The 15,442-nt window shown below is 41.5% G+C and overlaps 2 long non-coding RNA genes across 2 annotated transcripts; both read right to left on the bottom strand.

Moving 5' to 3' along the window:
* Nucleotides 1-439: 439 nt before the first annotated feature.
* Nucleotides 440-9,364, bottom strand: LOC117432993 (uncharacterized). The gene is made up of 7 exons (XR_009320130.1): nucleotides 9,263-9,364; nucleotides 6,627-6,678; nucleotides 5,312-5,448; nucleotides 3,911-4,107; nucleotides 3,133-3,396; nucleotides 2,285-2,318; nucleotides 440-1,843 (listed from the first exon to the last, which is right to left on the bottom strand). It is a non-coding gene; the product is annotated as an uncharacterized LOC117432993 (long non-coding RNA).
* Nucleotides 9,365-11,829: 2,465 nt separating this feature from the next.
* On the bottom strand, nucleotides 11,830-14,479 carry LOC131723154 (uncharacterized). Its single transcript, XR_009320144.1, has 3 exons — nucleotides 14,449-14,479; nucleotides 13,766-13,870; nucleotides 11,830-12,256 (listed from the first exon to the last, which is right to left on the bottom strand). It is a non-coding gene; the product is annotated as an uncharacterized LOC131723154 (long non-coding RNA).
* Between the last annotated feature and the right edge of the window lie 963 nt (nucleotides 14,480-15,442).

Raw genomic sequence — 15,442 nt, 5'->3', positions numbered from 1 at the left:
TTTCAGTCATGATGGGACCACAGGGCAATAGATCTGACAGACTTTGATAGAGGGCTGATAAGAGGTGTTTGGCTGGCAGATGCTTCCTTTTTCAAATAGGCACAAATTACTACTGAGGCTTTTTCACAAGGAACAGTCTCTAAAGTGATGTGACTCTCTCTATGTATGGACCATTCTGACTTGACTGCAGATTTCCACCCCCAATACAACACAACCTGAAGGAATTAGAGGCTGGTAATCATTGAGGAATGGTCCTGTATCCCTCCAGCACAATTTAAAAAGCACCTTGCAGAATCGCTACCTGCCACGTCCAATCATTGCCATGCTGGCTGCCCATGGAGGCCCTACACCATATTGACACTGCTATGGCAGGTGTTTCTATTTGTTTGTACAAATAATGAAAAACCTTTTTTCTGTAAACAGATTATTTTAAAATACAAAATAAATGACCCAGACAATGAAGTGTAAATCATGTGTGTTTAAGGTGATTTGTCCTGATTTGTTTACAGCTAATATACAGTTTTATATTTTCATTTATTGCAGACTTCTTATATCATCTATTCAGTGTTTATAACACATTATAAATGCTGTTACTACCCTGTGTTACCGTATTACTTCAATTTGGCGTCGCTGCGTTTATTTTAATAGAGCAGCCTCTATACGAGGGCGATCTTTATTAATACGATTTTCAAACGCTGCCGATGTTTTATTCCATGACTCATGACATTTTAGAAGTCAGGCGGCTGCTTATTTTCTGTAATACGGTAGCCTACCTGTATGTAGCAGCATGTGTGGCTCTGACAGTTACCGAGAGCCTATTAGGTGGGATTACAATACACTAGAAAAGTCGCATTCTTAGCAATGACTTCTTAACAACCACAAACCTGCTTCTAAACAAACCAACAACATTGTAGTACAGTCAGACATGGGGTCAAATGCATTTAAATACAAATGTCTTCATGTATTTGAAATTCTGAATTTGCTCGAAGCAAATGTGATGCATTTACTACCAAACGAAATACAAATATGTGACAAACACCAAATGCATTTCAAATACTCTTCCATACAATAGTTCTAAATTGATTGAGCGCTAAATTACTAAATTGAACTCTCAATTAAAAGTAATAATTGGCCTTTCAATAGCTTTTCAATTATTTGTAGCTCTTAAATGGCTAGATAATAAACATTTACTTTTCAAAAGTGGAGTCCTTCAGTTTGTATCTTTCAGGTTGATAAACTTTGCTTCCAGCAATACTGAAAAGTCTCTACTTTTATTATTATTAGTAGTAGTAGTAGTTGTAGTATTGAACAGTATTTAAATGCATTTGAAATGTTTTTGAAGCTTTCCCATGATTTGAAATGCAAATGCTTGTATTTCAGAATGCAAATATCAAGTCAAATGCAAATAGTTCAACAGTTTGCATTTAAATTTGCATTTGACCCAAGTCTGAGTACAGCACCTCCTCGCTATGATGCCCTTTATTATTACCAGGGATGCTAGAAATCCGTTTGCATTGGAATGACACAGAAAAACACGGAATGTGCATTTTACACAGCATAGGTCAGAGGATCACAAAATATATAAAAACTCTGTCATTGAATACGATCGCACGCCAGATCAGGCTTCGTGCAGAACCAGATGTCATGTTGCAATGAGAATGCGACATCACACTGTTCTGCATATAGATCTTATAACAGAAACTTATTCCAGCTACAGAAAGTCAAAAAAACGAACAGAAATAAGCTTGCGTTTACATTGATCTTAACAAACATCCTCATCATTTCAACACAACGCTCACATTGAGGGTTTGCATTCGCTCTTCTCCATTTCATGGCAGGGGAGCTAAAAGAAAAAAAGCATTAGGTTACCTCTGTAGAAAATAATGATGACTGTTATTGAAAGGGTTACTCTTGTATTGTGTTTCTGGTTTTTGTTGCAACCACCAAGCTATTAATCTGTTAGTTTACTGCTCTAAGTATTTGATTATTAGAAAAACAAAAAGTGAACACTTTTGCTCAGGGGCTTTACAATGTTTACAACAAGTAAACTGTATCTTCAATAAATAAAGACAGTGCTTCATTTAAATCATCAAATGAAAAATATACCCCCCAAAAATGTCTCTTAAAACCTTTTTCAAATGGCCACATAATTGAGCAATTAAGAGCTGCAGCTGGAATGGAATGCAGAACCACTTTGGTGGCCCTGGAGGACTGGAATTGAAGATCCTTGCTGTACAATGTGATGTAATTAAACTGTGAGGTTTCAAAATAAATCAACAATTACCTCTGAGAGAAGACTTAGAGCTCCGTCTTCCCATCTGTACAAAAATTGAGAAAACGAAAGTCAATGAAAAACAAATACCTGACTGCCAGTACTAGTGTCTAAATACAACCCATTTCAAATATATATAAAAGGTGTATTCACAAAATGAAATACTGCTGCAGGTTACTGTTTCTCAGTCATTACTGCTTGTACATTGTTTTAATTATTTGGAATCAATTATTTTACCCCCTGATAATGGCCAATTGTTTTTAAGACCTCACCGCTTCAACCCACGCAGTGACTCGGGAGAGTCAAAGACAAGCACACTCAAGCGTCCTCCGAAACGTGTCCCGTCAAACCAGCTACTTCCTCTCACACTGCAAGCCGACAGTGAACCCAAACAGACCCATCACGTCAGATCTGGATACAACACAGCTAGCTTGCAGGCGCAGGGCCACCCACAGGAGTTGCTGGTGCGCGATGAGACAGGGATTACTTGACTCGAACCCTCCCCGCCCAGGCAGCACTTGACCAATCGTGCACCATCAAGTCAGCTGGGTAATCCTTGCCTGACTCTGCCAGGTGCCTGTGAGTCAGCTGTGCTGTCCCCTGCGTAGTCCTCCAAAGCAATAGGTCTGGTGACTTAGCTGTGGGCTTGCAGTGAAAAAAGAGGCTGGCTTGACATGCACATTTCAGTGGACGCTTGAGTGTGCTTGTCTTCACCTTCCCCAGTCACTGCGTGGGGTTGCAATGGTGAGACAGGGTCTTAAAAACCACTGGATATTCCAAACTGGGGAGAAAAACAGGGGTAAGAAGAATTGCCGATTGCAAATAAATAATAATTAAATAAATCATAAATACACACGTACTTGTGAGGAAGTTGCGTATTGCTTTTTCTATCCCTCCTTCTTGGACAGTGCAGATGTACTGCTGGTGAAGATCACTAGTTTTCAGGACAGACATCACTTTGTACACTTCACCCTCTTTCTCTGCTGGTGCTGTTTCTGACTGGTCAGTCAGATTCTCTCCTTTCTCATTGGTCCACTGGACCTTCGGCTCACGATACCAGCCAGTAGAATTACAGGTAAAAGTGCTGGTCACGGAGTCGAAATACACTGTGGGATACTCAGGCTCTGATTGGATGAGAGGAAGAGGATATGGTTTTTTAGCAATAAACAAATCATGAAAATGTGCAAATGTAGGTCATCATCATTTTTTATATATATTTTGAAATATAATGGTGTAATTATATACTATTGCTTCAGCTATATCAGTAGTTTTCTACCCTGCTCCACCCCTGCCCTGCTGTTTTTTGTTCCAACATACTTTTTAAATCTCTGCTTAGCAAAGGAAGTTGATTCTTTTTACCCTTATCATTGAGTTAACAAACAACGTCAACTGATCTCACCTGATTCTTTTTGAACCTGCACTAATCACCAAATCCAGCTTACTAACTTCCACTGCTTTAGTTAGTTTCCAGTAGTGTTACTAGTTTGTTTTCTCTCCCTGCTAATTTAAACAATGTTTCTTTTTATCCAGTATGCAGTTAAGGCTTAACTATGAATTAATGAAGGTTTAAAGGGAGGGAGAGAGCTGAAAATGAAGGGGTCTGGGGTTATCATATCTACCTGTAGTATAAAGACTCACCTGGTATAAACAGGTTGACAGTTTCGTCATATTTCCATGGAGCGAGTGGCGACAGTGCAGTGATAGGAGCCCTGGTCTGTATATCGAACGTCTTTGAGGAGCAGCGACATGTCTCCTTTGTCAAGCCCGTCCTCTCTGACCTCTGCTCTGGGATCTCCAGGTACACCTCGCTTCTCCCTTTTTACACCCGGGACAGCCTGAAGACCAGATATACATCAATCGGGTTCTAAATGACTTCTCTAAAACACTGTTTCTAGGGGCCCCACAAATGATATCACAGTAGTTTAGATTGTACAGACAGTCAAACCTGCTCATATGACCTGCTCCTTTATTTAGAGACCACCTGGTCTAAGTGACCTCTTTAAATTTCACCCAGTGATATCTGTGCTTTCATTTACCTGGATTAAGAGACCGCCTGTCTAACACGACCAGTGACATCAATTCTCTTACCCAACAATGGACTCAACCTGTATTAATAGTAATCTAAGTAATGTAATCAATAAACAAACTATTACAACAACAGCGCTTTCTTGTAAAGGGAAAGGTGAGGAAAATGAAAGGTCTTCCTCATCCTAGATAACAGAATTAAAGTTACTGAAGTTGGAAAGTGATAGGTCTGGTGGCTTCACTGTGGGCTTACAGTGTGATATAAAAACGCTGGCTTGACAGCGCATGTTCTGGAGGATGCTTGGACGTGTGCTTGTCTTCACCTCTCCAGAGTCATTTGCAGGGGCTACAGCGGTGAGACAGGGGCTTAAAAACAATTGGATATTTCAAATTGGAAGAAAAACTGGTGTAAAAATAATTGTAAAAAAAAAAAACTGACGAGGAAGATCAGACGTATTTGCTCTGATTTCTGCTCTTGGTGTTTGAAGTCGCCGCTAAATCTGAAACAAACTGGCAGTAATAACAAGCAAACGAGTCCCATAGCTTTGCTTAATTGCCACATATTAACAAATAAAATAACCCAAAAGCAGTCATTTTTAATGAAAACCTAGATGATCTGGTAGGGGCTGTGTTTCTTCAGTTAGTCATATTGTTATCAAGTAACATGATGATGTACACAAAATAAAAAACAAATACGTGAGAGAATGAATGACATGTTATCACTATTGTGTTACTATGTAGAGTAATAACAAACATGCTAGAGAAATTCACTGCTCACATGTGATAAATACTTATTGTATTTGCTTAGTATGTGTCACCTGTGAACCAGTTTAAAAGATGTAGAAATGAAGCAGAGATATGGGACTCTTTGGCTTGTTATTACTGTCAATTTGTTCCTGATTTCACAGAGACTTCAAACATTAGGTCCATTCCAGGCTGGAGTCAGGTTGAAAGCAGTGTGCAGAATTCCTGCAGGAATATTAGGTGGGGTAGTACAGTAGAATGCTGTTTCACCTGAGCAACAACGTCATTTCCTTTCTTCCAGGTGACAGCAACGACATCCTGGGGACTGACGCCTTCCAGACGACAGCTGAAGGTGACATCACTGTAGGGTTTCTCTTGCAAATCCCGAACACAACGCAATCCAGACTCTAATGAGAATAGAAAAGAAGCATCAACAGGTAATTCAGTTATCTTATTAATTGATTTATTAACTGTGAGAAAAGTTACAGTAAATCAAGTAACAAATAGTTTATTAACTGTTAACAGACTAGTAACTAATGTTTATTAATATATTTACTATTCGTTAATAGTTAATAAGCGCCCCTCAAAATAAAGCATGACCCATCGATCCAACAAGACACTTGTTAAAATGTTGTGCTTTCATTTTCTTCATTCTGCTTTGAAAGCAAAGTGAAACGAAATAACACCCCAACCACGACTCCGCACCCCAACCACGACTCCCCACCCCAACCACGACTCCGCACCCCAAACCACGACTCCCCACCCCAACCACGACTCCCCACCCCAAACCACGACTCCCCACCCCAACCACGACTCCCCACCCCAACCACGACTCCACACCCCAACCACGACTCCGCACCCCAACCACGACTCCACACCCCAACCACGACTCCACACCCCAACCACGACTCCACACCCCAACCACGACTCCGCACCCCAACCACGACTCCGCACTCCAACCACGACTCCGCACCCCAAACCACGACTCCCCACCCCAACCACGACTCCCCACCCCAAACCACGACTCCCCACCCCAACCACGACTCCGCACCCCAACCACGACTCCCCACCCCAACCACGACTCCCCACCCCAACCACGACTCCCCACCCCAACCACGACCACACCCCAACCACGACTCCCCACCCCAACCACGACTCCCCACCCCAACCACGACTCCACACCCCAACCACGACTCCCCACCCAAACCACGACTCCCCACCCAAACCACGACTCCACACCCCAACCACGACTCCACACCCCAACCACGACTCCACACCCCCAACCACGACTCCACACCCCAACCACGACTCCGCACCCCAAACCACGACTCCCCACCCCAAACCACGACTCCGCACCCCAACCACGACTCCGCACCCCAACCCACGACTCCACACCCCAACCACGACTCCGCACCCCCAACCACGACTCCACACCCCAACCACGACTCCACACCCCAACCACGACTCCGCACCCCAACCACGACTCCACACCCCAACCACGACTCCGCACCCCAACCACGACTCCACACCCCAACCACGACTCCACACTGCTTATTCATACTGAAGAGACAGATACAGTACATACCCACTGCACCATACAGCAAGAACACAAGACACAGTTGGAAGAGTGACATCATCTAAAAACAGAAAAAAAAATGAAATTTGAAAGCAAAATATTTGGCATAAGCATCAGTGCTTTTAATCCAGCCACTTCCTAATTAACCTGGCCAAGTGTAAATTGTGATTTCATCCCTTACAAAAAAGGTTTGTTTATAGAAATATATCTGAAATATTGCTGTTATATTGCAACAAACCAAAATTCCCCAGGTAGCAACAGGTTGCAGGTAGCTACAGCCTTGCTGTGATCCAATTCTAAGTTAACAGAGAGGTTGCAAAGAAGATTTTGTGGTTTGCTGCAATATAAACAGCAATGTTCCAGATATATATTTTTTTGTAAGGGATATAAGAAGCTGTGTTCCCTTCCTGTTTACAGCCAGAAACTTGTATATACTTTAGTTTGAAAATCATTTCAATGTGATTTCCAGAAGCAATTGTAAATGAAAAGAGGAGCACTCCATAATTTAATATGAGAATAATACAATACACACAGCTGAATCTCTTTTAATATTTATTTATTAGCAGTGACGACCAGGGCGACTTACAATTGTTATAAGATTTATAAGATCTCACCTTATTTTTAGAATTACCCATTTATACAGTTGGGTTTTTTACTTGAGCAATCCTTGCTCAAGGGTACAGCAGCAGAGTGTCCCCCACCTGGGATTGAACCCACAACCCTCTGATCAAGAGCCAGAGCCCTGACCACTACTCCACACTGCAGCTATTTATCAGCCTGCCTTGGGGGACAAGGGTCCTCCGATATGTGAAATCAACAGATAAACGAGGTGTGGTTAAATATGAGGAGAATGTATCAAAAATGAAGAAAACAGTAATGTAAACCAAAAGAATATATATATATATATATATATATATATATATATATATATATATATTCAGTTCGCAACTCAGAACTCTCAGTCAGCATCCACCTGGCCCACTCTATTGTAGTTGCTCCTCGTATTAAGGCTGGTTTATACTTCTCTCGCAGACAAAAGCCGAACGTCAGCTGCAGACACTTTTACGGGTGAGCCAGAAGGACTGAAGCCCCTCCGAGCTGACGCAGCAAAGTGGTCGTAGCTGTCGGTCACACTTTCAGCCAGTCTGCGTTACTGTCGACTTGTGACTACGATTGCCAACCGGCTCCACAATCCCGCGAGGCTTTGAGACGGGATTTTAAAATTGCCCGTCTCATGAATGAAGTGAATGTGTAAATTGGCTCTATATATATATATATATTTTTAGCAGCAAACAAATAAAACTGTAGCCTATCTAAGCACCAATATTCATTATAGCAAAGGTTCATTTACACTTCAATTATATTCATTTTAGAGGCAAGTTTAAAATCCTGGTTCATGTTTATTGGGTTCCTCATAAACTTGCTCTATCTCGCTTCACTGGCTTGTGAAAGTCAAAAAATTGAACTGCGTTGTTTTACTGAGTATTATTTTTTTGCTTGTGTGTTTCAGAACGTGTGGCGCCCTGCGGGTAACTGAAGTCACAGATAAGCAAACCTGCCCAGTTCAGTTCTTCCTAGCAACCACTGATGCAAGAAAGGACCTGCTGTATCTTAAACGTGATTGGAGGATTTGTATATATGACTGTTTGCTTATCTAACCTTCAGGATGTACCACTACCGGTTACAAACCTGTACAACTCTGTTTCACCTGGCAACAGGCGACGCAAGGACTTTTCTTAAACGTGATTGGAGGTTTTTTTTTTCTTATATATATTTATGCTGAGTAGAGGGAGGACTGTTGTGTGTGGAGCCGAGAATTAAAAAAACAAAACAAAACAAAATTGAATATTAAGGCTAAAGTCCCAAATCTCTATACAAACCAATAGAATCTACAGAATAGCCAACAGAATTCTATAGAATTTCAATCGACTAGACTACAAGTATTTAAATTATAACCTATAGGTTATATAAGGATTTTTGACGTCTAAAAAATAATGTGAAAACGTAAAAATATATTAAATGCGGAAATTAGTGCAACAATACATTTAACGAAAATACAAATATAAAGACGTGAAAAGTTGAAAAAAAAGAACTTTATATTATATTATCTAACGCCTGGGTTCTCAGCTCAAACCGGGACATTCCTAAAACAATGTAATTCGTGCTTTGGTTAATTTTCACCAAATAAAAAACGATTTCCCGGATTACAGGGGTGTGTTTTTAAAGATACTTTTAAAATGTAGGCTGAAAATAATACGCAGAATACAAAATATATCTCGTTAGTTACAAACATTGGCTATTAAAAATGTAATGTCTGGAGGTTATACATGATGAAATATAGGCTTACAATTTAAGATGCAGCCTACACCAATTCACTTATTAAAAACTGCGCTTATCCCTCCGTCAGAATATTTACATGCTGTATATCATCTCTGTTGTAATTTATTTTATCAGGTGTGCTGTAACTGGGAAAGACATTCAGGGTTCAAAAACTGTGACACTAAAGTCGGCTCTTCCGTGTTTGTTCTCCATAGCCTTCTTTGTTTAAATTGTAACCATTTTTGTTTATCGATCATCATACAACATTAACATACCTTAAGTCTAAATCTACAACAGAAATAAGTTATTTGTGGTTTTGTTTTTACCTTTAGTACGGGTTTATCTTCGCCGCGTCCTCTAATTGTACAGCAGCCTGTGTCGTTCCCAGTAATGATGAGGCACGCCGCGTTTCTGATAAGCGAAAGTGAAAGTTTAAGAATGCTAAATGTATCACACCCAATGACGATGTAGGATAATTAAATGAGAACATTCCCAAAAATAATTAAGGTCATTTGGAGTTTAGTAAACCTAAACTGTGTCTATAAATTGTAGGGGAATGAGAACTAATTGACTAATAAAAGGAAAATAAATATTTTTGTAAGAATTGATGCAGCTGTTCAACTTTTAATACTGTAATAATTGTTAGTAAAAACAAACAAAAAAAATCTTATTTGGTTAAAAAAAAACAGCAGTATTACCAGTATTATTGAGATCATGATAATTGAAATACGAATTATTGGTGTTTAGGGTTTGGTTCATTTATAAACTCACCTGTTCGTATTGCAGTTGGTTTTCGGGATTGGTGTGCAGTAGTGGATTGGGTTGTTTCGGGGTCTTGTATTCGATAAGCTTTATTGACAGCTAAATGTGTTGAGAGACAGGGAAGTGTTTATCAGCTAGCTGCAGTAATACAAATAAAAATGATACATTGTAAAACGTCTGCGTCCAGCTCATTTATTCAAATAATATTCGAATAAGTTACACTGCGTCCGTATTTTGCATGTTGATGATTTAGAAGGTGCACTTAATTCAAGTTACACTAGTATCTGAACATTAATAGGCCTGAGCATGTTTTAAATGTTTCTAATTTATCAAATCATTATGCCATTTAACTAAACTCACAGATTAGTTTTGACATTCCAGAAGACACCACGGCCTACTAGGACTGGAGTTCGGCACCCCTGGAGTAAAAGTTTTGACAGCTGCTACAAAAACCAGAAGACACCAGACAGGTAACTGGCTCTTCTGATTGCTAGAGAAAGCTAACTGTGGTTATAATGAGAACCATACAACTATGAACAGAGCAGAAGAATGAGAACACAATCACATGTAATCTTATAGGAAAACATACAGGTTAATGCATGAATATTACACACTGCAACATAGCTGGTAACAAGAGATTTGTATGATTGCGCTATTATACTGGCGAGTTATGGATAGTTTCCATCTGTTATGTTCACAAAACCCTGTGCATTTCTGAACACTGATGCACTGCCAGATTACACCAGCAGGGGGCAGCATTACTGTACATTGAATTCGCAACAGTAGAATTCCATTCCTTGGTAAAGGCTTAGCTTACACCAGGGGTAGGAAACCCGCGCCACAGACACTTTTGTTGTTTGTTTTACCCAAGCCCCTTAATAAATTAATTGATTCAATGATTGTCTTAATTGGTCAGAATTCCCATTTGTTCCAGGTATTTAGCAAATAATGATTAGAAGATACCTACAAACCCTGCAGGATTGTGGCACTCCAGGACCAGGGATGCCTACCCCTGGCTTACACCCTCAACTTAAGTATTTTCAAATGAAAATATCAACAGATCCTTTTTGTACCATTTGTCAAAAAGGTGAAATAGGTTCTACATTCCATGTGCACTGGGAGTGCTCCGTTTTGTGTAATTTCTGGGAACGTGTGGCTATCGTAAAATTAAATAAAAATAACAAAATTCTGTGTTCTGAAAAAAGGACACTATTTCCAAGATTCTACTGTAAAAAAAAGATTTTTTGTGAATGTTTGTTTACAGGCATAGTCAAATACAGCCAAAAAACACCTGGTCCTGGGGGAGCATCCCACTGAAACGCCTGGTCCTGGGGGAGCATCCCACTGAAACGCCTGGTCCTGGGGGAGCATCCCACTGAAACGCCTGGTCCTGGGGAGCATCCCACTGAAACGCCTGGTCCTGGGGGCGCATCCCACTGAAACGCCTGGGGGAGCATCCCACTGAAACGTCTGGTCCTGGGGGAGCATCCCACTGAAACACCTGGTCCTGGGGGCGCATCCCACTGAAACGCCTGGGGGAGCATCCCACTGAAACGCCTGGGGGAGCATCCCACTGAAACGCCTGGTCCTGGGTGAGCATCCCACTGAAACGCCTGGTCCTGAAGGGTTCTCAATATGTAATTAGTGTAACGGTCACGTCAATCACACAATGTATGATTGACGTCTAAACTAGCCTATAGGATTTGTTCAGTATGGAATCCAGGAAGTTATATTTCAGATTGTACTTTGATCTCATCAACTCATGATGGCTACAGCACTTAGGGCATGCAAGGAGCAAGGAGCACATTTTTGGCAGACTTGTATAATGAGATTTTTTGTAATGTTGTATTTTGTACTGTGAGATTTTGTAACAACTGTAAGTCGTCTTGGACAAGGGCGTCTGTTAATAAATAAGTAATAATTTCATCTGGCAGTGACTTTAACCACACTGACCCTCCCCCCCCCCCAGGTTTCCCCCTCCTCCATGGAAAAGCCTGTTGGAGAGCCAGAAATAGAGACTTAGGAACATCCCTACACACCTTGAACCTGCAGCTCATGTATCTAGCTTTGGTGGCACAACATTGGGTGAAATTAAGAACAAAGGCACACAAAAAAGTAAATATATGTAAGGCTTGCTGTACTTTTATTCCAAGCAAAATAATGCCACATAGATTGAATTTTGTATTTATCTAGTTTTAAAATTAAAATTTATATTTAAAATTATGTATATTTTGTTAGCTATCATGAAGCACAGTATGTTCACACTCATTGAAACAGCTATTCAAGAATGCAGTGAGAGATCGATCTTAAGATGCATCACAGTTACACAGGGAATCAAACACCATGCCGACTGCAACAGGGATAATGATAGACTAATTACCTAACAATGAAATTCTACTTAACAAACATCTACATAACAGCAAAGCAATATGAGCTCTGTAACTAAAAGCTTTCTGTTTAGCCATGGCATGTATTTAGCAAAAGTGATTGATTTGAGCCGAGTTAGGAGGACAGCTCAGCAGGATTCGAATCGTCTGCTTTTTTGATCCGGGAGTAAACTGTGGAGGAAATGAAACTGGGTTAGGGAGGCAGGTATGGTCGTGTGCACAGTGGTGCTCACAATTATACATTCTGGAGACTTTAATGTAGAGCTGGTAACTATCAGTCCCATAGTGTGCACCCTATTGACAGTGCTATGGCAGGTGAATCAGACCTATGGTGTACACCCTATTGACAGTGCTATGGCAGGTGAATCAGACCTATGGTGTACACCCTATTGACAGTGCTATGGCAGGTAAATCAGACCACTGGTGTGCTTTTGACAGTGAGAGTGATGCACTGCAGTGATTGGTGGAGAGCAGGTTGGGGAGGGGAGCATGCCAGATGGGTGGTACAAGAACAGGAGGGGCATCAGTTGGAGCGCGAGTTGTGAGAGAGAGCGGTGAATGAAAGGAAGAGATAAAGTGAAAGTGGCAGTGAGTAACGACCTGACAAACTGTGCAAGACCAGGAGCTGACAGGAGTCTGTGAGAGCGAGAGAGCGAGAGAGCCGGTACAGGCTGTGAGCGTGTCCAGAGGAGCACTGGAATTAAGAGAATTAAAAGAGGCGTGGAGTGGAGAACTGGATAGCTAGAGAATAGGGGGGGGTTATTGTTTTGACGTGGTCTTAGCCTAGAGAGACCGAGTGTACCCCAAAATAATTAAAAAAGGAGGATATTCCGTTTGCGTCTGCAACCCTCGAGTCTGTCCACTTATTCTGCTTAAAATAAAAAGTAAAACAGACCCAGTTTCGCCACAATATTTTGCCTCTCAAATCTGTTGTTTTCTGTGGCCACATACCTGGGTGGTTTGAGTGAGACGGGTCACTCGTAACATTCTGGAGATGCGCTGTCGCTGAGTTGTCTTATTTTCCCCGCGGTGAGTGACTGTCAGATCCCAACACAGAGCTACAGCTGCGTCGTTGTCCAGGCTGCTAGAGCTGCAGTTAAACTCTCCTTGTGAAACCACGTCAGTTTTGGCTTGATTTGCAGGAGTTCAATACTTACGAAGCTGCTCGTTTCTCAGTTCTGATGATGTTTTCTCACCCTTTTCTTTCTTTGATTTTGAGAGCTAGATTTATGGCGATACATTTTTGTAAAGCCGTTAACCTCCAATAATACCTGACCGTTTTGTGCACTGCACACGTGATGGCGCGCAGGTGACGCTGGTCGCGCGCACACTGCAGTAGCAAACCTGTCCTGTGCAAACTATTATTATTACCACTGTTCAAACAACACGAAAAAAAAAAAGTTTAGGGTATCATTTTAATGCACCCCTCCCCCCCCCCCCCCCCCCCCGGGCCCCGACGGTGTTGAAGTGCTGTAAAAACTCTGCAGTGTGTTTGCAATATTCCTCTAAGTATTTGGAAGTTGTGATTGAATTTCATTCTTATTTTGCGCAGTGATTGCATAGTGCCCTCTAAAATCAATGATTTAGAATTCACATTGAAGAGTATGAGCTATAAAAGGGGTTCCATCCCAGGGAAAGGTTCCAAGCTGATTATTAATATGTGAGCACTCAAGCAGTTACCTCTTTCAGTGATCACAGCGGTGCTCATTACCAGCAGGTAGCAGATGATGAAGACACAACGGACTGTGTAGAAAGTTGAACTGGAAATGAAATCCAGGAGGTCATCTGGACAGAGAGAGACATTGGAAAAGTGTTACTGAGAACACAGCTGAGGCAGGGAAGGGTTACCCCAGATCTGTGCAGTATATGAGGCACAGATGCTCGTTTCAAAATGTCTATATGATATATTGATGAATATTGTAAAGGGATGCTGAAATATGTCGGAATATCTGCTGGAACATATTGTCAGGTCAGCAGGGTGGTCTGTGATGAAGCCGTGCCCTCCCCCAATACAATAAAGTAGAGGCTGGGGAGGTGGAGGATAATGTTTAGATGAGTTAGGGAGGAGCGATCGATAGGAGAAGCAAACCCCATGCCCCCCCCCCTCCCCCGATCTCAGCTTATATATATATATATATATATTGCACAGCTGTGCAGTTCAGAATTGTAAATGATACCCCCTTGGTTGCTGTACTGTATTGTTGCTGTGAAGTCTTACTTCCTGATCCTAATCCTGTATCCAGCATCAGCACCTGCTGGCCCACTCCAGTCACTTTCCTAACCTGACCCTCCTCAGTCTTTGCTCCCCAGAAGCAGTCCCTTATTTTGCAGTAAATGCAGCTCACAGTGTTTGTGTTACTTACCGGTGAAGGTCTTCGGGGCAGTGCTAACTGTAAAAGCAAACAGAAAGACAGCTTGTGTTTTCTAAGTGCACCACTCTCTGCCAGCCCTAAACCTGTCTTGATGTTCAGTTACATTGGTTTGTTTGCACTGCTTGAGTTACTTAGTAGTTTAGAATAGCTTTGTTTGGGAACTTTGAGATCAGCCACCTGTGTCATACATTATAATGATGACTTCAATAGTTCAGTAAACAGAAGGGAGGAATCCGTGCTACAGATCAAGTTGAGAAATCCTTTCCTACAGGAATCCAAACCCCTTCACTTACACATTCCCACAACATTGGCATATGCAGGATCTGGAAAGTATATATGGGGTAGCTCGATTGAATTATTTGATGTGCTCGATGTTTTGAAGCTATGAAGTGGTTGTTCCAAACTGAATCCCAGCCAAGGGGTTGCTGATGATGTCAATGACAGAGATGCACAGGCCCAATACAACTAAGGTACTGCATCTCCTATAAATAGCCCACACATTTCTCAACACACTGGATGCCTTAATATTGCCTGTTTAAAACTAAAGAGCCTTATGTTGATGGAAGTGCAAAGGCACATTTTAAACTGCATGAAACTAGTGAAGAACTGCTCTGAACAATCACGTAACTGCTCCTTTCTGCATCTCGGGTGTTTCAGACTTTGTTGCATCATTCCATGGCCTCAGATGAGACGTAAAGCCGAGGTCCTACTGGAAGTGACTCTACAGCAGCAGCAGCTGTGGTGCATGGTTCAACCCCAGTCTCTAAGTCGCTTTGGATGCTAAATGACTCAATAATAATAATAATAATAGGCGTGAGAAGGTCGGATGTCAATTATTGTTCCTTTGCTCTATTTTCCTCTCTGGGTTTATCAATTTGTTCTTTCAGTTCTACCCATCCCCATTATTCTATAGATTTGAATATAACAGCCCCACTTGCCTGTGGGAGTGGTGGTGGTAGGGTGCTGTTGGGAGGCATTTCCTAGA

The sequence above is a fragment of the Acipenser ruthenus genome, chromosome 53 (assembly GCF_902713425.1).
Source record: "Acipenser ruthenus chromosome 53, fAciRut3.2 maternal haplotype, whole genome shotgun sequence".
NCBI lineage: Eukaryota > Metazoa > Chordata > Actinopteri > Acipenseriformes > Acipenseridae > Acipenser > Acipenser ruthenus.
Note: the sequence above shows the minus strand (reverse complement) of the source record. Positions and strands in the feature narration are given on the sequence as shown.